At 49.4% G+C, this 26,491-nt stretch overlaps 1 protein-coding gene across 5 annotated transcripts in view; it reads right to left on the bottom strand.

Moving 5' to 3' along the window:
• Positions 1–22,613, bottom strand: part of PKNOX1 (PBX/knotted 1 homeobox 1) — a 70,945-nt gene extending 48,332 nt beyond the window's left edge. For 2 of the 5 annotated variants that reach the window (XM_037984864.2, XM_037984865.2), the window contains exon 1: positions 22,473–22,601. The gene's annotated coding sequence lies outside the window, so the exon portion shown is untranslated. Of the gene's footprint in view, positions 1–1,511; positions 3,907–22,472 lie in introns of those variants that run through there. The other 3 variants (XM_037984863.2, XM_037984859.2, XM_073010822.1) reach the window with 3 other exon arrangements.
• Positions 22,614–26,491: the final 3,878 nt, after the last annotated feature.

Genomic DNA, 26,491 nt, shown 5'->3' with positions numbered 1-26,491 from the left:
ATTTGGCTGGGCACGGTGGCTCACACATGTAATCCAGCATTTTGGGAGGCTGAGGCAGGCAGATCACTTGGGGCCAGGAGTTTGAGAGCAGCCTGGCCACCACGGTGAAACCCCATTGCTATTAAAATACAAAAATTAGCCAGGTGTGGTATTGTGCCTGTCGTCCCAGCTACTTGGGGGGCTGAGGAGGGAGGAAGGCTTGAGCCAGGGAGGCGGAAGTTTCGGTGAGCTGAGATCAGGCCACTGCGTACCAGCGTGGGTGACAGAGAAAGGCTCTGCCTCAAAAAAGCTTTTCTAAACTTTATAAAGAGAATAAAATTAGCAACTTCCATATAAAATAGAGGAAAACCAAGCCTGTAACTCTCTACATTAATAAATGTTGATTTTGGCCAGGCGCGGTGGCTCAAGCCTGTAATCCCAGCACTTTGGGAGGCCGAGGCGGGTGGATCACGAGGTCAGGAGATCAAGACTATCCTGGATAACATGGTGAAACCCCGTCTCTACTAAAAATACAAAAAACTAGCTGGGCGTGGTGGCGGTCGCCTGTAGTCCCAGCTACTTGGGAGGCTGAGGCGGGAGAATGGCGTGAACCCGGGAGGCAGAGCTTGCAGTGAGCCGAGATCGCGCCACTGCACTCCAGCCTGGGAGACACAGCGAGACTTCGTCTCAAAAAAATAAAAATAAAAAATAAATAAAATAAAATAAATGTTGATTTTAAAATAACCTTAAATAATCTTTTCTGTGTCAAAGCCTCATTTTAAAGGGCATTAAAAACTTTTAGCAAGAAAATCTAGATGCTAAAGATTTTTCAAATTCACAATAAAAAATGGAAACAAAACTACCCATCCATCGACAGGGAACAGGGAAGTCAACTGCACTTATCCATCGTGCGATCACAAGACACAAGGCAGAGTGGGAAAGAGTTTGAGGTCACCGTCCAGTGAGAAGGCAGAGCACGCAATTCTACACATGCTTCACAGAGCCCTTCACTCATTTCACAAATATTTACGGAATGTCTTCTTTATGCCTGGCTGATCTAACTGCTGAGGATAGAGCAGCAAAAAAAACAATGTCTCTGCTATCAAGAAACAATTTATTTTATTCTGAGACAGGGTCTCACTCTGTCACCCATGCAGAAATGGAGTGGCACATTCATGGCTCACTGTAGCCACAACCTCCCAGGCTCAAGTGATCCTCCCACCGCAGCCTCCTTAGTAGCTAGGACTACAGGCGCCTATGTGTCACCAAACCCAGCTAATTTTTGTATTTTTTACAGAGACGGTGTCTCACTATGTTGCCCAGGCTGGCCTCAAACTCCTGGGCACAAGCAATCCTTCTGCCTCGGCTTCCCAAAGTGCTGGGATCACAGGCATGAGCCGCCATGCTTGACCAACTTTATAACAACTTTTTATATGTATTTATAGATTCACCTGGGGAAAAGAGCTATCATTATAATAACAGATCATCCCCTCTATGAGCACAGGATCTTCTTCATTTACTGAGACCTGTACCTTCGTCCATGATTAAGTCTGATGGTCTTCTTTCTGGAGGTCTTCTTAGATTAATTCCTAAACACTTTATGGGTTTTCTGGTTACTGTCTCAAGAGCAGTTACAGTTTCTGGTGGGTTGCCAGTAGAAGTATCACTAGTTTGTGTAGACTGATCTTGTGTCTGGCAACTGTTCTGGATCCTCCTGTGGTTCTAACAGTTTACGGAGATTCCACTGGTTTTCTCAGTAAACATTATCATCTATAAATCATGCAGATATGGTCGGGCGCAGTGGCTCACACCTGTAATCCTAACACTTTGGGAGGCTGAGGCAGGTGGATCACTTGAGGTCCGGAGTTTGAAACCAGCCTGGCCAACATAGCGAAACCCCGTCTCTACTAAAAAATACAAAAAAATTAGCCGGGCGTGGAGGCGCATGCCTGTAATCACAGCTATTCGGGGGGCTGAGGCAGGAGAATTGCGTGAATCTGGGAGGTGGAGGTTGCAGTGAGCCAAGATCATGCCACTGCCTTCCAGTCTGGGCAACAGAACAAGACTCTGTCTCAAATAAATAAATAAATAATAAATAATGCAGATATAATCTCAATCAAACTTCCACAAAAATAAATAAAATAAAATAAAATAAAATAAAATAAAATAAAATAAAACTGCTCTCAAATGTAAATGGAGAAATAAAGGTCTGTGAGTAGCTAGGTTATCCTTAAAAGAGCTAAGAGGCTGGGCGCAGTGGCTCCCGACTGTAATCCTAGCACTTTGGGAGGCTGAGGTGGGAGGATCGTTTGAGTTCAGGAGTTCAAGACCAGCCTGGGCAACATAGTGAGACCTTATCTCTACTAAAAATCAAAAACTTTAGCTGGGCGTGGTGGGAGGTGTCTATAGTCCCAGCTGCTTGAGAGGCTGAAGCAGGGGGATCACTTGAGTCCAGGAGGTCAAGACTGCAGTGAGCCATGATCATATCACCATACTCCAGCCTGGGTGACAAAGGGAGACCCTGCCTTACCTTTAAAAAAAACAAAAAACAAAAAAGGCTGGGCGCGGTGGCTCACGCCTGTAATCCCAGCACTTTGAGTGGCTGAGTCGGGCGGATCACCTGAGGTCAGGAGTCTGAGACCAGCCTGGCCAACATGGTGAAACCCCGTGTCTACTAAAAATACAAAACTTAGCCAGGCATGGTGGCGCGCGCCTGTAATCCAAGCTACTCTGGAGGCTGAGGCAGGAGAATCACTTGAACCCAGGAAGCGGAGACTGCAGTGAGCCCAGATTGCACCATTGCACTCCAGCCTGGGCAACAGAACAAGACTCCGTCTCAAAAAGGAAAAAAAAAAAGAGTTAAGGAATACCAAATTTTAAAATATACAAGGCCACAGTAACAGCAAACAAAAATAAAGTGGGCAGTCACCCAGGTACGGACCTACAGGCCAAGGGAACAGGAGAATTAGGGCAGTTGACTTGCCAGGGCTTTTTAAATGCCAAAAATGCATAAAGTTTTAGAATTGTGATGTTTTTACAAAAATCTCTTTGAACACAACCACTTCCACAAACCGAAGGTGCTGGTGGAACAGTCAACAGGAGTGGGGCCAGTCTCGCTTCCTCCTGCCTAACCCCGCAGCAGGCCCGCGTGGAGGTCCGGCACAGCCACTCAAGGTGCCTGGAAGCTCGGCCTGTGAGTCCTGTTGACCAAGGCCATGCAGAGACGAGACGCACGTTCGCTCAGTCAGCGTTTTGAGTGTCAGGAGAAGAATGGGGCTTCGTGAGGGGAGGAAAGGGGCAGTGAGGGCAGACAGAGCTGCATCTACTACACGCCAAGGCCAGTGTGTCCCCCAACTCTCTGGCATTTCTCCCATCGAGACACGAGGTCTTTGTCCTTTCCTCTGCAATCTAGGCTGACCTGAGTGACTCATTTGAGAACAAGAGAACGCAGTGGAAATGATGCTGTGCGACTCCAGAGCTGGGTCAGAAAAGGTGAGGAGGCTTCCATCTTGTTCAGTGACACTCCCTTCTGGAGCCCTGAGCACCCACGCGAGAAGTCCGACTACCAGGAAGCCCCATGCAGTGAGGAAGCCCCCTCATGATATAAAGGAGCCCCCAACGCTGTGAGGAAGCCCTCAGTGCTATTCGGGAACCCCCAATACTGTGAGGAAGCCCCCATTGCTGTGAGGGAGCCCCCCAGTGATATAAAGGAAACCCCTCAATGCTTGAGGAAGCCCTCCCCAATGATATAAAGGAAGCCCCAGTGCTGTGAGTGACCCCCCAGGGCTGTGAGGAACTCCCCAGTGCTGTGAGGAATCTCCCAGTGCTGTGATGAGCCCTCAGGGCTGTGAGTGACCCCCCAGGGCTGTGAAGAACCCCCCAGTGCTGTGAGGGACCCCCCAGTGCTGTGAGGGACCCCTTAGTGCTGAGGGACCCCCAGTGCTGTGAGGAGCCCCCAGTGCTGAGGGACCCCCCCCAGTGCTGAGGGACCCCCCAGTGCTGTGAGGAGCCCCCAGTGCTGTGAGGAACCCCCCGGTGCTGTGAGGAGCCCCCAGTGCTGTGAGGGAACCCCCAGTGCTGTGAGAAGCCCCCCAGTGCTGTGAGGGAGCCCCCAGTGCTGTGAGGGAACCCCCAGTGCTGTGAGGAGCCCCCAGTGCTGTGAGGAGCCCCCAGTGCTGTGAGGGACCCCCCAGTGCTGTGAGGGAACCCCCAGTGCTGTGAGGGACTCCCCAGTACTATGAGGGACCCCCCAGTGCTGTGAGGAGCCCCCAGTGCTGAGGGAGCCCCCAGTGCTGTGAGGAGCCCCCAGTGCTGAGGGACCCCCCAGTGCTGTGAGGAGCCCCCAGTGCTGAGGGACCCCCCAGTGCTGTGAGGAGCCCCCAGTGCTGTGAAGAGCCCCCAGTGCTAAGGGACCCCCCAGTGCTGTGAGGAGCCCCCAGTGCTGAGGGATCCCCCAGTGCTGTGAGGAGCCCCCAGTGCTGTGAAGACCTCCTCTAATCTGTGAGGAAGCCCAGGTCCTATGGTGTCTGCACACGGGTGCTCTGGTCAGCATCTCCAGCTCGTGTTCCAGCTGACAGATTTCAGAAAGCGCCTCCAGAAGACACCATTCCTCAGTCATTACATCACCCCCAGCCGCTGAGTCGTCCCAGTGAGGACACAGACCTCCTGGAGGAGAGACGGCCACTTCCTGTTCCCTCTCCATATTCCTGGTCCACAGAATTTGTCCACATAATACAATGGTTTTTTGCTACTAATAGTGTGACCGGGGGGTTCACACTAGTCATAACCAGACTACTCTAGAAGGCGCAGATAGGTTCACTGTCCTTGTTTCGCTGGTGAGGAGACAGATGGATCACAGGCTGGGGAACTTCAGTCTGTCCAGCTCAAAGCCCTGACATTTCTTCTACACAACCTGACCTCTGATGATAAAATAATTGTGCTTCTAAGATAAGGTCGAACTCACAAGCACGGGACACTTGTCAACAATCTGTACAACTCTGGTGCCTGCAACAGTGAATTACATCAATTCAACCTATGAATAATGGCATTATTCAAAATGGGAAACACAGAGTGAGCTGAGGAAGCAGGCGGTCCATGAGGCAAGCACCACGAAAGACGCTCAGCTATGACCAGGATGCAGCTTCCAAAGCCACACACGTGTAACATGCTCTGCAAACATTAACCAGGGTCTGAAGAAAGCAACGTCCTGTGGCTTACTTGTGTAGTGCATCTCCCAGCAATAGCGAAGGTTTGGAAGCTGAGTGCAGTGGCACGATCCAGCTTGGGGGATAGAGCAAGATCCCATCTCAAAAAGGAAGTGTAAGTCAGTAAGTACATAAATAAGTAAAAATGTTATTACTAACAATTCACGCACTAAAAACTGCCCAGGGTTTCTTTTTAGTTATTTTGTCTTTAGGATTTACCCTGCTAGGATGTACAATACAATTTGGTTTTTTGGGGTGTTTTTTGTGAGATGGAGTCTTGCTCTGTCGCCCAGGCTGGAGTGCAGTGGCATCATCTCGGCTCACTGCAAGCTCCACCTCCTGCCTCAGCCTCCCGAGTAGCTGGGACTACAGGCGCCTGCCACCAGGCCCGGCTAATTTTTTTTGTATTTTTAGTGGAGACAGGGTTTCACCGTGTTAGCCAAGATGGTCTCAATCTCCTGACCTCGTGATCCGCCTGCCTCGATCTCCCAAAGTGCTGGGATTACAGGCTTGAGCCACCGCGCCCGGCCAATACAATTTGTTTTGAAGTCACCTGAAATAATTCCTTTCTGTATAGTTAAGCCATCAAATTTGTGGTTTGATTATTTTTATTCATTTTGCTTTCAGTTTTTTGTTTTTTTTCTTTCTTTTTTTCTTTTTTTGTAGAGACGGGGTCTGGCTGTTTCTCAGGCTGGTCTCGAACTCTTGGCTTCAAGCAATCCTCCCACCTTGGCCTCCCAAAATGCTGGGATTACAGGTGTGAGTCACAGAACCCGGCTGCTTTCAATTTTTAGAGACTACTTCTCCCCAACTTTTGACTTCATTTTATTTTAAAACTGTATTAAAACAGCCATATAGGTTTTTTTCTTTTGTTTTGTTTTGTTTTGTTTTTTTGAGACAGGGTCTGGTTCTGTCGCCCAGGCTGGAGTGCAGTGGCACCATCTGGCTCACTGCAGCCTCAACGTCCCTCATTCAAGCGATCCTCCCATCTCAGCCCCACAGTAGCTGGAACCACAGGCACACAACACCACACCCAGCTTATTTTTGTATTTTTTGTAGAGACAGGGTTTTGCCATGTTGCCCAGGCTAGCCTCAAACTCCTGAGCTCAAGCAATCTGCCCTCCTCGGCCTCCCAAAGTGCTAGGATTACAGGTGTGAGCCACCATGCCTACCCATGATTATTAACTATACCTGTAAATGATATGTTAATATCCCTCTATCTAATGCTTCCGCCTTGTCTAACATTTTAAATCTCCCTTTTGGCCAGGGGCAGTGGCTCACGACTATACTCCTAGCATTTTGGGAGGCTAAGGCAGGCGGATTACTTGAGTTCAGGAGTTCGAGACCAGCCTGGCCAATGTGGTGAAACCCCATCTCTACTAAAAACGCAAAAATTAGCCAGGCATCGTGGCATGCGCCTGTAATCCCAGCTACTCAGGAGGCTGAGGCTTGAGAGAATCGCTTGAACCCGGGAGGTGGAGGTCACAGTGCATCAAGATGACACCATTGCACTCCAGCCAGGGTGACAGAGCGAGACTGACTCAAAAAAAAAAAAAAAAAAAAAAAAAAAAAAAAAAAATTGAAACAGAAACATAAATTTAAGTAATCAAGTAAATACATCCCCAGGCAATGTTATCCTGACCAGTCAAAAGGTCCAACTGTCACAAAAGCACTGAAAAAAAGAGGTTGGGGATAGGCCGGGCCCAGTGGCCTACACCTGTAAGCCCAGCACTTTAGAAGCCCAAGGCAGGAATACTGCTTGAGTCCAGGAGTTCAAAACCAGCAACATAGTGAGACTCTTTATCCAAAAAAAAAAAAAAAATTGGAAATTGTTCAGTCCCTTTTTTTATTCCATTTACAGAGGATATGAAGAAAGAGACATCAAACAGAAAAAGGAAGAGATGAGGGAGATTCTACAAAAAAGTCCTGAGAAGCTAAAGACCATTGAGGGGGGTTCTCATCCAGCCCGCAGGGTCCCCAGCCTATAGACCCTGACCAGTGTCCCAGGGACCAGGCCTCCTCTCATTAACCCACTCTGCTCCTGGGCCAGCCCTGACCAAGGAGCCTGCCCTGCTGTCCCAGTGGCCTGGGGGGTCAACACAATTGCTCTCAGTGAAGCACGGGAGCCACCGGAAAGAATCTGACCCTCCACAGTGACTCTCAGCAAAGCGTGTCCCAGTGCTCAATGGGAACTGGTCACTGAAGCAGAGTTCTAGACTTCAGCTGTTAGAACCACTCACATAGATTCCTTTCTAATTCTCATGGTGAGTTAAGAGCTATTTCTTTAGGCTCGACTTTTACACAGACAACACTGTATACCAATCACAGCGAGGCATGAGTCAGCTGGAGGAGAGTAGCTCACCAAATCCCCACGTGTTTTTCGTATCTCCCAACAGTTTTGCTATTTGATTCCATTTAGATCCAGACCAACTTTGATTTGGTTCAAGTAAGAACTGAGGGCTGGTCGGGCACCATGGCTCACGCCTGTAATCCCAGCACTTTGGGAGGCTGAGGCGGGCGGATCACGAAGTCAGGAGATCGAGACCAGCCTAGCTAACATAGCAAAACCCCGTCTCTACTAAAAATACAAAAATTAGCTGGGTGTGGTGGCAGGTGCCTGTAGTCACAGCTACTTAAGAGGCTGAGGCAGGAGAATCACTTGAACCTGGGAGGCAAAGGTTGCAGTGAGCTGAGACTAGGCCATTGCACTCCAGCCTGGGTGACAGAGTGAGACTCCATCTCAAAAAAAAAAGAACTGATGGGGTGGGAGGTGTGACCGGCAAAAATTTTCTGTAAAGGGCCAGAAGGTAAATATTTCAGGTTTGTGGGTCACATACTGTCTGTATTACATATGCTTTCTTTACAGCTCTTTAAAAATGTAGAAACCATTCTCAGTCCTAGGGCCATACAAAAAAAGGTCAGTGGGATCTGGCCCATAGGCCTGTGGTTTGCCAATCCCTGACCAAAATTATAGCTGTTCAAAGAGATGTGATACTTTTTTAAAAATCTGACCACTTTCTTTTCCTCTTTCTAGTACCCAGAGGAGTCAGAAAATCTGAGTATACTTTTTTTTTTGAGATGGAGTTTAGCTTTTGTTGCCCAGGATGGAGTGTAATGCCACAATCTAGGCTCACTGCAACACTCCAACCTCCCAGGTTCAAGTGATTCTCCTGCCTCAGCTGGAATTACAGGTATGCGCCACCACGCCCAGCTGGTTTTGTATTTTTAATAGAGATAGGGTTTCTCCATGTTGGTCAGGCTGGTCTTGAACTCCCGACCTCAGGTGATCCGCCCGCTTTGGCCTCCCAAAGTGCTGGGATTGCAGGCGTGAGCCACCGCACCTGGCCCGAGTATACTTCTTTTTTTTTTTCCGGAGTCTGGCTCTGTCGCCCAGGCTGGAGTGCAGTGGTGCGATCTCAGCTCATTGCAAACTCCGCCTCCCGGGTTCATGCCATTCTCCTGCCTTGGCCTCCTGAGTAGCTGGGAGTACAGGCGCCCGCCACCTCGCCTGGCTAATTTTTTGTATTTTTAGTGGAGACAGAGTTTCACCTTGTTAGCCAGGATGGTCTCGATCTCCTGACCTCGTGATCCGCCCGCCTCGGCCTCCCACAGTGCTGGGATTACAGGCGTTAAGCCACCACGCCCGGCCTGTACTTCTTTAAATCCATCTAAAATGTGCTCTCTAACTCAGTTTGGTGACACTATCCTGTGTAATGTGATATACTAGACACTGCCATGCTGGAGGAGTCCACACAGCCCCATCCCCCTTGCCAGGTGCCACGCCTAGCAGAGGACCATCTCCCACAGTGCCACCTCCTAGCTGCTACCCAGAGCAGTGATGACTAATGAGCAGTCACAATTCCACTGGAAATTCTAGGGTAATTCCAGTTCTAGCAAACAGTAACACTGAGGCATTAATAAAGCCAGAAAACGAATGAAGACAACACAACAGTCAGATCCAGAGACTGTACCTCTAGGGGCTGTGTTTGTTACCAGTCCTCCCAAAATACCTTCTCCAGGACACCTTTTAGGACACTAACTATACATCATGACAGCTGAGTGAGTTTTCATTTTGTGTGTGAGAAGTTTTAGGCACCTGGGGTTCAGAAACCACAAGCCAGTTGTCCATCTGTCTTCCACCCTGGCTTCCACAGCCCCTATTCCAAAGAGGTGTTCAGTCAATAAATGACTCATTCTGAGGAAATCATGTGTCAAGAAATCTTTTTTTTTTTTTTTCTTGAGATGAGTCTCACTCTGTTGCCCAGGCTGGAGTGCAGTGGCACAATCTCAGCTCACTGCAATCTTCGCCCCCCAGGCTCAAGGGATTCTCCTACCTCAGCCTCCCAAGTAGCTGGGATTACAGGCGCCTGCCACTGTGCCTGGCTATTTTTTGTATTTTTAGTAGACGGAGTTTCACCATCTTAGCCAGGAAGGTCTTGAACTCCTGACTTTGTGATCCACCCACCTCAGCCTCCCAAAGTGCTGGGATTACAGGCATGAGCCACCGCGCCTGGCACAAACAAGGTTTGAGGAGGTATCATTTGAAGTGTAATATTCAAATATAATCATAGCTCATAAATCCTGTTAAAATCTGTATCAAAAAGTATTTCTAACCCAAAGGTCCACATATGTCCCCTAAAGACATGACAAAATTCTAGTATCAAAGGCATTTTACATTTTAAAGGTTTTGTAAATTTTTTTTTTTTCCCCTGAGACAGAGCCTCACCTGTTGCCCAGACAGGACTGCAATGGCACGATTTCGGCTCATTGCAATCTCCACCTCCCAGGTTCAAGCAATTCTCCTGCCTCAGTCTCCTGAGTAGCTGGAATTACAGGCACCCGCCACCATGCCCAGCTAATTTTTTGTATTTTTAGGAGAGATGGGGTTTTGCCATGTTGACCAGGCTGGTCTCAAACTCCTGGTCTCAAGTCATCCGCCTGCCTCAGTCTCCCAAAGTGCTAGGATTACAGGCGTGAGCCACCACGGCCAGCCTGCAATTTGTTTTAATAGACTCTGAGCCGGATGGTCTGTCACAACTGGTAAATTTAAATTCACATCAAAGCTTTAAGACCCCAGCCGGACGCAGTGGCTCACGCCTGCAATCCCAGCATTGTGGGAAGCCGAGGTAGGCAGCAGATCAGGAGTTCAAGACCAGCCTGGCCAACATGGCAAAACCCCGTCTCTACTAAAAATACAAAAATGAGCTGGGTGTGGTGCCTTGCACCTGTAATCCCAGCTACTCCGGAGGCTGAGGTTGGAGAATCACTTGAACCCAGGAGGTGGAGATTGCAGTGAGCCGAGATCACACCCGTGCACTCCAACCTGGGTGACAGAGTGAGACTCCATCTCAAAAAAAAGAAAAAAGAAAAAGAAAAGAAAAGAAGGGGGCCGGGCCCAGTGGCTCCCACCTGTAATCCCAGCACCTTGGGAGGCTGAGGCAGGTGGATCACCTGAGGTGAGGAGTTTGAGATCAGCCTGGCCAACATGGTGAAACCCGTCTCTACTGAAAGTACAAAAATCAGCCGGGCGTGGTGGTGCACGCCTGTAATCCAGCTACTCAGGAAGCTTAGGCAGGAGAATCGCTCGAACCCGGGAGGCAGAGGTTGCAGTTAGCCGAGATCGCACCATTGCACTCCAGCCTGGGTGACAGAGCAAGTGAGACTCCATCTTAAAAAAAAAAAAAGAAAGAAAAAGAAAATGAGGAACCCTAACCCTGGAGGCAAGGACCCCTTTTCCACAGACAGCCTCTCTCTCAGGCACTGCCTGCACTGGGCACATGGCACTGTGGAAATGCACCTGCACTCCCTCCCTGCACAGCAGCCACCCCTTTCCTCCACTCTCCGTCAGCACTAAGCTTGGTGGGTCAGAGGGACTCCAGCTTTCAGATGGCAAAACACAGAAAGCACCAAAACCTAAATACTCAAAAGGCTCCACAACATCAGGCATGGCCGTAAAATAATACAAAAAACTGAAATTGGCCGGATGCGGTGGCTCACGCCTATAATCCCAGCACTTTGGGAGGCTGAGGCAGACAGATCACCTGAGGTCAGGAGTTCGAGACCAGCCTGACCAACATGGAGAGACCCTGTCTCTACTAAAAATACAAAATTAGCCAGGCGGGGTGGCACATGCCTGTAATCCCAGCTACTCGGGAAGCTGAGCCAGGAGAATCGCTTGAACCCGGGAGGTGGAGGTTGTGGTGAGCCAAGATTGTGCCACTGCACTCCAGCCTGAGCAACAAGAGCGAAACTCCGTCTCAAAAACAAAAAACAAACAAACAAAAAACTGGAATCAAAAAAGTGTATGAGATCTTAAATTTTTAAAACAAGAAATGTGTGGATTATATAAATGTTTTAAAAATTCATGGCCGGGCGCGGTGGCTCAAGCCTGTAATCCCAGCACTTTGGGTGGCCGAGACGGGCGGATCACGAGGTCAGGAGATCGAGACCATCCTGGCTAACACGGTGAAACCCCGTCTCTACTAAAAATACAAGAAAAACTAGCCGGGCGAGGTGGCGGGCGCCTGTAGTCCCAGTTATTCGGGAGGCTGAGGCAGGAGAATGGCGTGAACCCGGGGGGGCGGAGCTTGCAGTGAGCCGAGATTGCGCCACTGCACTCCAGCCTGGGGCACAGAGCAAGACTCCGTCTCAAAAAAAAAAAAAAAAAAAAATTCATTAAAATGCCAACTAAAAACATAACACAAAATAGCTTAATAAATATGTAAAAATGTATGAACAGAGCCAGGCACAGGGGCACATGTCTTTAAGTCCCAGCTCCTTGGGAGGCTGAGGCAGGAGGATTACTAGATTACTTACTTGAGCCCAGGAGTTGGAGATCAGCCTGGACAACAGTGAGACTGTCTCTTTAAAATACACATACACACACACACACACACACGTATGCATGTGAGAAACCCAATTCAAAAATGGGCAAAGGACTTGAAGAGATATTTCTCCAAAGACACATAAATGGCTGACGAACATGTGAAAAGATGCTTAACATCACTAATTATTAGGGAAAGGCAAATCAAAATGACAGTAAGATACCATCTCATATCCATTAGGATGACTACTATTAAAAAAAGCAACAACAAATAAGAAAATAAGTGTTGGCGAAGATGTGGAGAAACTGGAACCTTTGTACTGTTAGTAGGAATGTAAACTGATACTCCTTCCTTATTGGGTCCTTAGAAAAATAAAAAATAAATTAAAAGGAATAGAAAACAGTATAGCCGTTGTGAAAAATCGGATGGAGGTTCCCTAAAAAATTAAAAACAGAATTCCAGTATGATCCAGCATTACCACTTCTAGATCTATATCCAAAAAAATTGAAAGTAGGATCTTGGAGAAGTATTTACACATTCATGTTCACAGTTTTATTATTCAAAATAGCCAAAAGGTGGAAGGAACTCAAGTGTCCATTGAGAGGTGGATAAACAAAATTCAGTATATCCGGCCGGGCGCGGTGGCTCAAGCCTGTAATCCCAGCACTTTGGGAGGCCGAGACGGGCGGATCACGAGGTCAGAAGATCGAGACCATCCTGGCTAACACGGTGAAACCCCGTCTCTACTAAAACTACAAAAAAAACTAGCCGGGCGAGATGGTGGGCGCCTGTAGTCCCAGCTACTCGGGAGGCTGAGGCAGGAGAATGGCATGAACCCGGGAGGCGGAGCTTGCAGTGAGCTGAGATCCGGCCACTGCACTCCAGCCTGGGCGACAGAGCGAGACTCCGTCTCAAAAAAAAAAAAAAAAAAAAAAATTCAGTATATCCATACAATGGAGTATTATTCAGCCTTAAAAAGGAAGGAAATTGACATATGCTACAACATGGATGAACCTTAAGGACATTAGGTAAATGAGCTAAGCTGGTCACAAAAACACAAATACTACATAATTCCACTTATATGAAGTCCCTACAGTAGTGAAATTCAGAGAAGGAAATACAGTGGTGCTTGCCAGGGGCTTTAGGGAGGGGAAATGGGGAGGCAGTGTTTAAAGGGTATAGAATTTCAGTTTTACAAGATGAAGGGTTCTGAAGACAGATGGTGGTGATGGCTGTACAACAGTATGAACGAACTTACCACTGCTGAACTGCACACTGAAAATGGCTAAGATGGTAAATTTTGTTATGTGTAATTTACCATAACAAAAATTGGGAAAAAAGGGCCAGGCACAGTGGTTCATGCCTGTAATCCCAGAACTCTGGAAGGCAAAGGCAGGCAGATCATCTGAGGTCAGGAGTTCGAGACTAGCCTGGCCAACATGGTTAAAATTCCATCTCTACTAAAAGTACAAAAATTAGCCGGGCGTGGTGGTGGGCACCTGTAATCCCAGCTACTCAGTAGGCTGAGGCAGGAGAACTGCTTGAACCCAGGAGGCAGAGGTTGCAGGGAGCTGAGATTGCGCCACTGCACTCCAGCCTGAGCGACAGAGCAAGCCCCCGTTTTGGGGGGAAAAAATAGTACATATGCTCAAATACGTAACAAAAATTAGAAGAATGTAAAGTTTAGCAATCTAATGTTTATTATACTTTTTTTTTTTCCCCCTGAGATGGAGTTTTGCTCTTGTTGCCCAGACTGGAGTGCAATGGTGCAATCTCAGCTCACTGTAACCTCCACCTTCCAGGTTCAAGTGCTTCTCCTGCCTCAGCCTCCCGAATAGCTGGGATTACAGGCATGCACCACCACGCCCAGCTAATTTTTTGAATTTTTAGTAGAGATGGGGTTTCTCCATGCTGTTCAGGCTGTACTCAAACTCCTGACTCAGGTGATCCACCCACCTTGGCCTCCCAAAGTGTCATCCGGCCTTATACTCCTTTTTCTTGTCAAGTTAAATTCCTAACATTTTTAATACAAAAAAATGTACAAACCTTCATAAAATGTCTGAGAGAACATGTAACAAAACACATGCTCTCACTCAGGCATTATGTTTTGGAAACTGCGATCATAGTACCTACCAATCCACAGCCCCTTCTGAGTGATCCAACCCCACCGGCAGGCCCTGCTCAAAGGGGGCCTTCCTGGTGCAGGTGGCAGCAGCTCACTCCTCCCAAGCACCACTCCCTGGACCAGGCAGCCCCGCAACACCCAAGGCCAGCCCCCAGCCCAAAGGTCAGTGTCTGGGAGGTGGTGTGAAGGGAAAGAGCTCAGGCACTCTCTGAGGTGGGTGCTGGGAAAGGGAGAGTACAGGGCAGGTAAGACTGGGTGGGCCTCCGCTGTAGGGGAGTGTACAGGCGGAACAGACGGTGGAGGGCAACCACCTAATTGAAGCGGAAGGCCAAGAGCCCAGGTGCACAACTGGATCCTGTCAGAGTGCAAACCATGGTTCCATTTGCCCAGAGGCCCAGCAATAATACAGTGATCCCAAGGATCCCACAGATTCCTGTTTTCTTTATGCCTGCATGATCCTGAACCACCTATTCCACTACCCACCCAACTTGAAGTCAGCCTGCTCCCTGCCGCCCTGAGAATCTGACTAAAACAGCCAGTCACTCCAGTGTCAATCACAGATGGCAAACAGTACAGTTAGCTGGGTGTGGTGGCACCTGCCTGTAGTCTCAGCTACTTTGGGGGCTGTGGCGGGAAGATCACTTGAGCCCAGAAGCTCCCGGCTGCAGTGAGCAGAGATCGCGCCACTGCACTCCAGCCTGGGTGAAAAAGTGAGGCTCTATCTCAAAATAAAATAAAATTAATATTAAATAAAATAAATAATAAAATAAAGTAAGCTGCTCTGTACCCTTCTCAAGTCCCTGAAGCATAGCCTCAGAACCAGAGCTTTAAACAGGAGTTTTATACCACATGCCAGACAACACACTGACTGAATTACCACACTGCCTTCGATGTGAATTTTCCAGAAACAGTAACTAAACTGGCAGGGGCTAACAATCCAAAACAAGGAGCTACCATCTGCCAAGGCCAGGAACAGGCCAGACTCCAGACTTGCACACTCTCATGAGCAGGGCACCGCCAGCAGCAGGCCTGCTGGCTCTTTCCACCAAGGACCCTGCCTCTCAGCCCTTGAGTGCTTCTGCTAACAATTTCCAGACTGACCTTTTTCTATGTGATATGTCCACTCTACATGTCTTCCTGAACAGTGTACACAAGACAGAACCATCAGGTATCCACTCAGTGCTGCACATGGATGCAAAATGCAACTTCCCAGGGCTTGCGGCCACTTCCTTTACCCTCACCCCTAAGGACGCACACTGTTAGGCTTTGGGTTCCCCTATCTCTGCTGTTTTTATTTCCTTGTCTCTTTTGTCATCAATATAACCATTTGAGGAAGTAAAGAAAGGATACACATATATTCCCACAAATGGATAGGCTGAGAGTAAATCAACTTGGTATTTGTGAACATGAATGATAAAAGGCAAAAACTTCTGGCTGAAATTTAGCACTCTTTCAATTATAAAGGCAGACAATAAGCCCTGGAGTTTTAACAGGAATAGCAACAGGTATTTTCCAAAGTATTAGAGTGTCACAGAAATCTCATCACTACTCCCAAAGGAATTACCAGAGCCACTGCTCAATCCGGTTACTTAGCTAATAAATGGGACTATCACCAATTTGGTTCAATACAGTATTTTGATAACTGTATTTCAAAATAATTTGTTCTCTTCTTAATCTATTTATTTTCTTTAAAATTCTGTTAAGAGGCCCCCAGAGGCCAAGCAGACATGAAAATTTAAGACACCCGCTCCCCCCACCAGAGTCTACACTTTGCATCACTTTAGCAGTTTCAGGCTGTCCTTCTAAACAGTTTCAGACAGTTTTAACAATTTGCAACAAAAGTGTAAACTGCAAATAGAATGTTACTTCTCCTAAGTAGCACCTTTCTATTTCAGCTATTTACAAGTAGTATTTTTTTTTTCTTTTTTCGGACATGGAGTCTTGCTCTGTCGCCCAGCCTGAAGTGCACTGGTGTGATCTCAGCTCACTGTAACCTCCACCTCCTGGGTTCAAGCAATTCTCCTGCCTCAGCCTCCCGAGTAGCTGGGAATACAGGCTCCTGCCATCACACCCAGATAATTCTGTATTTTTAGTAGAGACAGGGGTTGCACCATGCTGGCCAGGCTGGTCTCGAACTCCTGACTTCAGGCAATCCACCCGCCTCAGCCTCCCAAAGTACTAGGATTACAGGTGTGAGCCACCGCACCTGGCCTTACAAGTAGTGCTTTTCTAAAGTTACCACCAGAGAAACGTTAACTACATCTAAACTAGAGTACAGGAATCCTAACAAAATGTACTCAGTATCATTACCACAGAACCTGCTGACACTCAGATCATAAGCACAGAATGTTAATCTTTGAAACAAGTCCTACTTCACTGACCATGTTTCATCAATTCTAAGGCACACTTTTAAATGTCTGAAGTGAAAAGCATCCTTCACTGATGGGGTAAGAAAGCACCGTGCCAGGAGGCATCGGGAGCATCTTCAGCGGCATAACACACTGCTGTATTTTAGATTCAACAGACTATAAGCACCTCATTTTACATTTTATTGTGTTTTGCTTTATTGCACTCAGCAGACATTATGTTTTTCACAAGTTGAAGTGTGGGAACCCTGTATGGAGAAAGCAAGCCTATTGGTGCCAATTTTCCAAAAATAGGAGCTCACTTTGTGTCTGTGTTACATTTTGGTAATTCTTCAGTATTTCAAACTTTGTCATTTTTATGTGTGTTACGGGGATCTGTGATCAGTGATCTTTGATGTTCCCACTGTAATTTTATTGGCGTGTCACAAACCCCTATTAGACAGTGAACTTAATGGATAAACGCTGTGTGTTCTGACTGCTCTGCTGACCGGCTGTTCTCCCCATCTCTCTCCCTCTCCGTGGGCCCCCCATTCTGTCAGACACCACAATACTGAAATTAGGCCAATCAATAACCTTACAATGGCCTCTAAGTGTTCAGGTGAAAGGAAGAGAAACACCATCTCCCACTTAAAATCAAAACCCAGGTTGGTTAGAAAGTCATGTCGCCAGGCAGGGTGCGGTGGCTCATGCCTGTAATCCCAGGACTTTGGGAAGTCGAGGCGGGTGGATCACGTAATGTCAGGAGTTTGAGACCAGCCAGGTCAACATGGTGAAACTCTGTCTCTATTTAAAAAAAAATCCAAAAGTTAGCTGGGCATGGTGGCGCGTGCCTGTAGTCCCAGCTACTCGGGAGGCTGAGGCAGGAGAATCACTTGAACCTGGGAGGCAAAGGTTGCAGTGAGCCGAGATCGTGCCACTCCACTCCAGCCTGGGCGACAGAGTGAGACTCTCACTCAAAAAAAAAAAAAAAAAAAAAAAAAAAAAAAAAAAAGTCAGTCATGTCGCCGGACACAGTGGCTCACACCTGTAATCCCAGCACTTTGGGAGGCTAAGGCAGGCGGATCACCCGAGGTCCAGTGTTTGAGATCAGCCTGACCAACATGGAGAAATCCCGCTCTACTAAAAATAAAAAAAAATTAGCCTGGCATGGTGGCACATGCCTATAATCCCAGGTACTCGGGAGGCTGAGGCAGGACAATCGTTTGAACCCGGGAGACGGAGGTTACGGTGAGCTGAGATCATGCCATTGAACTCTAGCCTGGGCAGCAAGAGCAAAACTTCATCTAAAAAAAAAAAAAAAAAAAAAAAAAAGTCATGCCAAAAACCAAAATGGGCCAAAACTAGGCCTCTTGAATCAAAAAGTTAGCCAGGTCAGGAACAGTGGTTCATATGGGTAATCCCAACACTCTGGAAGGACAAGGCAGCAAGGCTGCTTGAAAGGATTCACCATTCTGGAAAGGAACTTAAGAGACAGCTGAGACAACATAATGAGACCTCACTTCTACAGAAATTTTTCAAAATTAGTTGGGCATGGTGGCACATCCCTGCAGTCTCAGTTACTCAGGAGGCTGAGGTGGGAGAACCACTTTAGCCCAAGAGGTCAAGAGTGCAGTGAGTTATGATCTCACCACTGCATCCCAGTCTGAACAACAGAATGAGACCCTATCTCTCAAAACCATGGTTAGCCAAGGGCAGGCATAGTGGATCATGCCTGAGGCTGAGGCAGGAGGACCACTTGAGGCCAGGAGTTCGAGACCCGCCTGGACGACCTAAGGAGATTTCATCTCTTTAAAAAAAACAAAAAAGGACTGGGTGTGGTGGCTCATGCCTGTAATCCCAGCACTCTGGGAGGCCAAGGCAGGTGGATCATTTGAGGTCAGAAGTTCAAGACCAGCCTGGGCAATACAGTGAAACCCTGTCTCTACTAAAAATACAAAAATTAGCCAGGCACGGTGGCTCACGCCTGTAGTTCCAACTACTTGGTAGGCTAAGGCAGAAGAATCTCTTGAACCAAGGAGGCAGAGGTTGCAGTGAGCCAGTATCGCGCCACTGCACTCCAGCCTGGGTGACAGAGCAAGACTCCATCTCAAAAAAAGAAAAAAAAAGGAAAGAAAAGAGAAGAAAAACAACGGCTAGCCACGTTGTAAATGCAAAGTACAAGTTTCTTTTGAATTTTTGAAATTAAAAAAAATATATACACAAATTTTTGAAATTTTAAATCACCTCTCAGAACAAAGGAAAAGTTCTTAAAGGCCATTAAAAGTGCTACTCCAGTGAACACATGAATAAGAAAATGGTTGGGTCTGGCGGCTCACACCTGTAATCCCAACACTTTGGGAGGCCAAGGCGGGCAGATCACTTGAGGTTAGGAGTTTGAGACCAGCCTGGCCACATGGTGAAACCGTACCTCTACTAATAATACAAACATCAGCTGGACACATGCTGCACACCTGTTATCCCAGCTACTCGGGAGGCTGAGGCAGCAGAATTGCTTGCACCCAGGAGGCAGAGGTTGCAGTGAGCCATGATCATACCACTGCACTCCAACCTGGGCAACAGCCTCAAAAAAAGAAAGGGAGGGAGGGAGGGAAAGAAAGTGAAACAGCCTTACTGCTGATATGGAAAGTATGAGTGGTCTGGATAGATCAAACCAGCCACAACATTCCCTTAAACTGAAGCCTAATCCAGAAGCAAGCCCAAATTTTCTTCAATTTTATGAAGGCTGACAGAGGTGAGGAAGATGCAGAAGAAAAGTTGGAGCCAGGCACCGTGGCTCACCCCTGTAATCCCAGCACTTTGGAAGGCTGAGGCAGGTGGATCACCTGAGGTCAGGAGTTCGAGACTAGCCTAACATAGTGAAACCCCATCTCTACTAAAAATACAAAAAATTAGCTGGATGTGGTGGCGGCCGCCTGTACTCCCAGCTACTACAGAGGCTGAGGCAGGAGAATCGCTTGAACCTGGAAGGCGGAGGTTGCAGTGAGCCGAGATCACACCATTGCACTCCAGCTTGGGCTACAAGAGTAAAACTCCATCTCAAAAAAAAAAAAAAAAAAAAGAAAAGAAAAGACAAGACAAGAAAACTTGGAAGCAGCAGAGGCTGGTTCATGAGGTTTAAGGAAAGAAGTTGTCCCTATAACACAAACGTACCAGGTAAAGCAGCAAGTGCTAACTAACAGAAAAGCAACACCAGGTTATCCAGGTCTAGCTAAGATCATTGATGAACGCAGCTAGCCGAAAAAGCAGATTTTCAGTATAGACAAAACAGTCTTCCGTTGGAAGAAGATGACACTTGGGCCTTTCATACCTAGAGAGAACTCAATGCTTAGCTTCAAAGGGCAAACTGGTTCTCTTGTTAGGGGCAAATGTCACTGGTGACTTTAAGCTGAAGCCAATGGTCTTTGACCATTCTGAAAATCCTAGGGTCCTGAAGAATTATGTTAAATCTACTCTTGACTGTGCTCTAGAAATGGAGTAACACATTACTGAATATTTTAAGCCCACTGTTGAGATCCACTGCTCAGAAAAAGATTTCTTTCAAAATATTACTGCTCACTGACAATGTACCTAGTCACCCAAGGCTCTGATGGAGATGAATGCAAGGAGATGAACGCTGTCTTCATGTCTGCTGACACCACATCCATTCTGCAGCTATGGATCCAAGGAGTAATATCGACTTTCAAGTCTTAATTATTTAAGAAATACATTTTGTAAGGCTATAGCTGTGGTAGTGATTCCTCTGATGAATCTGGGCTAAATTGAAAACCTTCTGGAAAGAATCCACCATTCTAGATGCCATTCAAGATTCATGGAAGGAAGTTAAATATCAACACTAACAGGAGTTTGGAAGAAGCTGATTCTAACCCTTGTAATGACTTGGAGGAGTTCAAGACTTCAGTGGAGGAAGGAACTGCAGATGTGGTGGAAATAATGAAGAGTTGCCTCTTATGGATGAGCAAAGAAAGTGGTTTCTTGAGATGGAAGCTATTTCTAGTGAAGATGCTGTGCACATTGTGGAAATGACAACAAAACATTTGGAATATCACATCAACTTAGTGGATAGCAGTGGCAGAGTCTGACAATAGCCTCCAACTTTCAAAGAATTTCCACTGTGGTTAAAATGCTATCAAAACAGCATCACACGCTACAAAGAAGTCTTTCATGAAAGGAAGAGTCCATCAATGCAGCAAGCTTCACTGCTGCCTTATTTTAAGTAACTGACACAGCCACCACCACCCTGATCAGTCAGCAGCCATCCACAATGAGGCAAGATTGTCCAAGTACAAAACGAGCAGGACTCACTGAAGGCTCAGATGATCATTAGTATTTTTAGTACTAAAGTATTTTTTAATTAAGGTAAACACATTTTTATAGATATAATGCTTGCTATTGCACACTTTAAATAGTATAGCATAATTACAACTTTTATATGCACTGAAAAACGTAAAACTGTGTTGTGTCACTTGCTTTACCGCAATACTTGCTTTACTGCGGTGGTCCGGATTAGAACTCGAATTATCTGAGGTATGCCTGTATACAAAGAGAGGATTCCCAAATCACTCTAAGTAAATTAAGCAGAGTGATGAAAGCCTCATTTCCGTCAGCCTGCCATCTTCCAAATTAATCTACGACTAAATGCAAGAGCATCACCAATAACTACACTGGCAAAGAGGTTCACATTTCACCTCCATTCTTCTTTCTGTTTAGAGAAAGCCTGTTGTTCACTATGCCAGGAAAAATCATGAAAGTAGACCTAACTAAAGCTGGGGGTTTCTTTCATCCTGAAGAGGAAACTACCCACCTCCTAAGGAAAAAGCATCTACTGTTTTGAAAAGCAAACTCTTTCTAAAGAGTTGGAGGAGAACCCCTCACACAGGTGGAGCACCCCCCGCTGCAGCCCCCCGTCGCACTCAGCCTGGCCTGCCCCGGGCCCGACCTCAGGGGGCCGCCATTCCCGGACCCTCGGGCCTCCCGTCAGGAATCTGCCATCGGAACGGAGGCCCTAACTGGTCCGGTCGCAGAGCCGCTGTCCAAATAAGGCATTTCGAGAGCCACGAGAATGACATAAAGCAGACTCCGCATTTCTTCATTCTTCGTTCAGTGACACGATTTCCCTCACAAGGAAGGTGCAAACCCACAGGGCGCCCAGCCCCTGCTTGGCACTTCCTGTCATCTATTTCCACGACCCGTGTGACAGAAGCGGCTCTTCCCACCGATTCCCGGGACGCCAGAACCGCTTCCCCAGCACCCGGCCCCAAACACTGCCGTCAGCGCGCGGACCTGGGCTGCTCCCGCGCCGGTGCCCCGCTGAAAGCGCAAGCCCCATCGCGCCCACAGCCCCCAAGACCCCGACCCACGCGCTCGCCACAGCCGAGGCCGGGGCCGGGGTCGCGGCCGCCATCTTCCCGCCTGCGCCGCCACGCACCCCACACCCTTCGAGCTGCCCCGCCGACCCGGAGGACCCCGCGAGGCCGCGGACCCGACCGGCCCCACGCGCGCCGCCCGCCCGGGCCCCGCCCCGCCGCGCGCCCCCGGCCCTCACGCCCGCCGCCCCGCCCGCGCCGGGCTCAGCGCGCCCCCGCCCCCGCCCCGCGCCGGGGCGCGCGCCGCACTCCGAAAGGGACGGTTAGGAGCGCGCGCTTCGATTCGGCCCAGCGCGGCGGCGGCGGCGCCTTCCAGAAATTTCCGCGTCCCTCAACCCACACTGAAAAACCAACTGGGCGCGTCCCCGCGCCGGCTGGCCGGAAGGCGCCCCCTCCCCCGCGGGTGCCCGCTCCCCTCCCCCACCCGCGCCCCCTCCCCGCCCCCTGCCCCGGACGGCGGGTCAAGTGCGGGCCCTCCCGGGCAGCGCCGGCCCTCCAGACCCGGGCGGCAGCGGCGGCGGCGGGCGGCGGCCGCGGGCCGGTGTGATTGATAGGGACGGCGGCGGCGAGAGCGGCGGCGGCGGCGGCGGAGCGGTTGAGTGACAGCTTACCTGGGTGCCAATCTTCATCACACTGACAAGCGGCTGCAGCAATCGGGACCCGCAGTGCCGCGCCCGCGTCCAACCGTCACGCCGACGCTGGGCCACGCGACACAGCCTCGCTCAATGGGAGGAGGGCGACGCCGACGCGCGCCGCATCAATATTCAGAGAGGGGGCGGGGCCCGCCGGAGACGGGCCCCGCCCCTCCCTGCGCGGCGGCGGGCGCGGGGCGGGGCCTAAGGGCTGGGGGAGGAGAGCGAGGGCGGGGACAGGGTCGTGGCCGGCCCCGCCTCCAGCCCCGCCCGCACCCGGAGCCAGGCCCTGCCCCCAACCGGCCGCGCCCGAGCGCGAGGAGCTGTCTGCCCCGCCCCGAAGGCAGAGCCTCCCGCCTTATGACTATGCAGTAGGGGCGTGGCCTCAGCGCGCGTCACGCCCCCTCCGCGCGTTTGGTTGCCGCCCAGAAGAGGTGTGTGGAGCCGGGCGAAACCATCTGCCTCGAGCAGACGGGGAGAGAGGGCTGTACCATCCGTAGCCCCGGCGTCCCGGCGCCGAAGGCCCCCATTCTGTGTGTGCCCCGTTTGAATGTAAGCCTGCGGGAGCCTCGCAGCCTTTCTCCTCAGGCTCCAGAGCCCGGGTGGGCAAGGGCCTGGGCGGCACAGTGGATGCTCACGTGCCTCCCAGCCTGCGGCAGCGCGAGTGCTTAGCACCTGAAGCTTTACCCTGGGCGCTGACTTCCCTCGGTGTAAGGACCCCAGCAAGGACTCATGATGTCCACAGGTGCTTCGGGGTGGCCTCTGGGCTACTTGGCCTCACTTGAACACAACTTCCGGCCCAGGCGAGCCTTGCTGGTCTAGGTGACCAACGCAGCCACCAGATAAAGGGCACCTGCCTTAGGGGACGCCCACAAGTGTCTGCATTTCAAACTGTGCTTTGAAAGACCACCTTAACTGATCACTGCCACAATGAACCCACAAGTGCCGATGGTGGCTTTGGTCTCCAAGATGTAAGGAAAGGGCGACACATTCCCCAGTGCGTAGGAAAGCACACGGTTTGCCTGACTGGCCTTCAATACTCATAAACATCCATTTATGCAGTGGCCCACCTAGTGCCGTCAGTGCCTTGAGTCCCTACACAGCGGGGAGAGGGCAGCTCTGTGGGCCCCCACTCCTCCCGGAAGGAAGGCAGGCCCAGGACAGAAGCTGATTGCTGGAGGGAGCCAGGGGTAGGTCTAGTGATGAACAGCTCAGAGGACATCCCTTCTGTGTCTTCAGAGCTCCACACCGCCAAGAGCCCTTGGCCAAGTGCTGTGCAGCTGCAGAGCCCTCTCTTTCAGAAAGATGGAGGGCAGCAGGGTGGGCAAGAGGGAGGCCCTGAGATACTTGCCTCAGGAGGGAAGTTCAAGGGGACAGAAAAAGCTCAGTATTCAAGACTGAGCATAATCTGCAGAGCCTAGTGCAAGATGCAGATGCACGTGTCAAGAGATGTGGGAACAGAGAGACTCCATAGGGGCTGGGTTAACTGAAGCTGAGACCTGCTGGGCTGCACCCCCAAGACGTTAAGGCATTCTTACTAATAGGATGAGATAGGAGGTCGGAACAAGACACAGGTCACAAGCATCCTGCGGGTAAAACAGGATGCAGTAAAGAAGCTGGCCAAATCCCACCAAAACCAAGATGGCGGGGAAATTGACCTGTGGCCTTCCTCACTGCTGATTATACACTAATTATATTAGCTTGGTAAAACACACTCCCGCCAGCGCCATGACAGTTGACAAATGCCCTGGCAACGTTTGGAAGATACCCTAAATGGTCTAAAAGGGGCCGGGCACAGTGGCTCATGCCAGTAATCCCAGCACTTTGGGGAGGCCAAGGTGGGCGGATCACTTGAGGTCAAGCAGTCGAGACCAGCCTGGCCAATATGGTGAAACCCCATCTCTACTAAAAATACCAAAAAGCTAGGCAGGCGTGGTAGTGTACGCCTGTAGTCCCAGCTGGGTGGCTGAGGCAGGAGAATCGCTTGAATCCAGGAAGAAGAGGTTGCAGTGAGCCGAGATCGTGTCATTGCACTCCAGCCTGGGCGACAGAGCGAGACTCCATCTCAAATAAATAAATAAATGGAAGAGGAATCCTAAGTTCTGGGAATTCCCCACCACTTTCCCAGAAAGCTCATGAATAATCCACCCCTTGTTTAGCACATGATCGAGAAATAACCAATATAATTCAGGAACGGATTCTAGGGGGAAAAAAAGGACCATAAAAATAGCCACCAGCAGCCCTTGGGGCTGCTCTGTCTATGGAGTAGCCATTCTTTTGTTTATTTACTTCTCTAATAAACTCACTTTCACTTTACTCTGTGGGTTCTCCCTGAATTCTTTCTTGTGTAAGCTCCAAGAACCCTCTCTTGGGATCTGGATTGAGACCCCATTCCGGTAAGACAAGGTCCCTGGATCAGAAATTACAGTGAAGAATTTCAAGGCAGTGACAGCAGAACCTTACCCCAAGCCTGGACCCGTCTCAGCAGGGGCAGGGGCCCTGTGACATGCTGTTCAGGCCCCAGGAAGCAGCCCTGGGCTACACCGAGACCTGCCCCCGGTGTGAAGCATCCAGCCTATGAGACAGCAGGAGCTCCACAAGAGGACCCGGGAAGCAGCTGCAGCAAGTTTAGGGCAGACAGAAGCCCAGGCCCTGCCACCCCCCTCTGGGCCCAGAAGGCTCTGGGGTCATCAGCTAGGTGCCTTCTCTGCCAGCTGCTTTGCCCTTTCACCCACCATGAGCAGCCGCCCTTCTTTTTTTTTCATTTCTGAAGTCTGTCTTCAGAAAAAGGGGAAAGGATGGGATGTGTTGCCAGAAAAGGGGTCCTGAGCCAGACCCCAAGAAGGGGTTCTTGGATCTTGAGCAACAAAGAACTCAGGGCGAGTCCATAAAGTGAAAACAAGCTTATTAAGAAAGCGAAGGAATAAAAGAACGGCTACTCCATAGGCAGACCAGTGGCGGGGCTGCTCAGATGCTTATACTCTTTGTTTGTTTGTTTGTGTTTCTTTCCTGCCCTGCCTTCCTCGCCAAGCAGCTTATACGTATTGTTAGCTCTTGATTATATGCTAAACACAGGGTGGGTTATTCATGAGGTTTCCTGAACAGGGGTGGGAACTGAGGGTTCCTCCCCTCTTTAGACCACATAGGGTAACTTCCTGCCATTGCCATGGCATTTGTAAACTGTCCTAGCACTGGTGGGAATGTCTTTTAGCATGCTAACGCATTATAATTAATGTATTATAATTAGTGTATAATGAGCAGTGAGGACCACCAGCAGTCACTTTCATCACCATCTTGGTTTTGGTGGGATTTGGCCGGCTGCTTTGGTGGGATTTGGCCGGCTCATTTACCTGTTTTGTGAGCAAGGTCTTTGTGACCTGTGTTTTGTGCTGACCTCCGACCTCACCCTGTGACTAAGAATGCCTTCACCTCCCGGAAATGCCGCCCAGTAGGTCTCAGTCTTATTTTACCCAGTCCGTATTCAAGATGGAGTTGCTTTGGTTCAAATGCCTCTGACAGATGCACCATCAGTAGTCTCCTCCTCCAGGGATGGGCCAGGTTTTCTGGGCCCTGAAACTTGCATACTGTAGGGAGTCCTTAGGAAAATAATTCAAAGTTAAGTAGGTGTGGGGCTTTAGAGGGGGCGAAGACTCATTTGCTTCCCTGTGAATCACCTTTGCCTCCATCCACACCTGTGAGGCCACAGGGGGCCTCCTCCAGGTGTTGAGCACCAAAGCGGCTTCTAAAGAAAAAAAACAGGCCGGGCGCGGTGGCTCAAGCCTGTAATCCCAGCACTTTGGGAGGCCGAGATGGGCGGATCACGAGGTCAGGAGATCGAGACCATCCTGGCTAACACGGTGAAACCCCGTCTCTACTAAAAAGTGCAAAAAACTAGCCGGGCGAGGTGGTGGGCGCCTGTAGTCCCAGCTACCTACTTGGGAGGCTGAGCCAGGAGAATGGCGTAAACCCGGGAGGCGGAGCTTGCAGTGAGCTGAGAT

This window comes from Chlorocebus sabaeus, chromosome 2 (genome assembly GCF_047675955.1).
Source record: "Chlorocebus sabaeus isolate Y175 chromosome 2, mChlSab1.0.hap1, whole genome shotgun sequence".
In the NCBI taxonomy this organism is placed as follows: Eukaryota; Metazoa; Chordata; class Mammalia; order Primates; family Cercopithecidae; genus Chlorocebus; species Chlorocebus sabaeus.
Note: the sequence above shows the minus strand (reverse complement) of the source record. Positions and strands in the feature narration are given on the sequence as shown.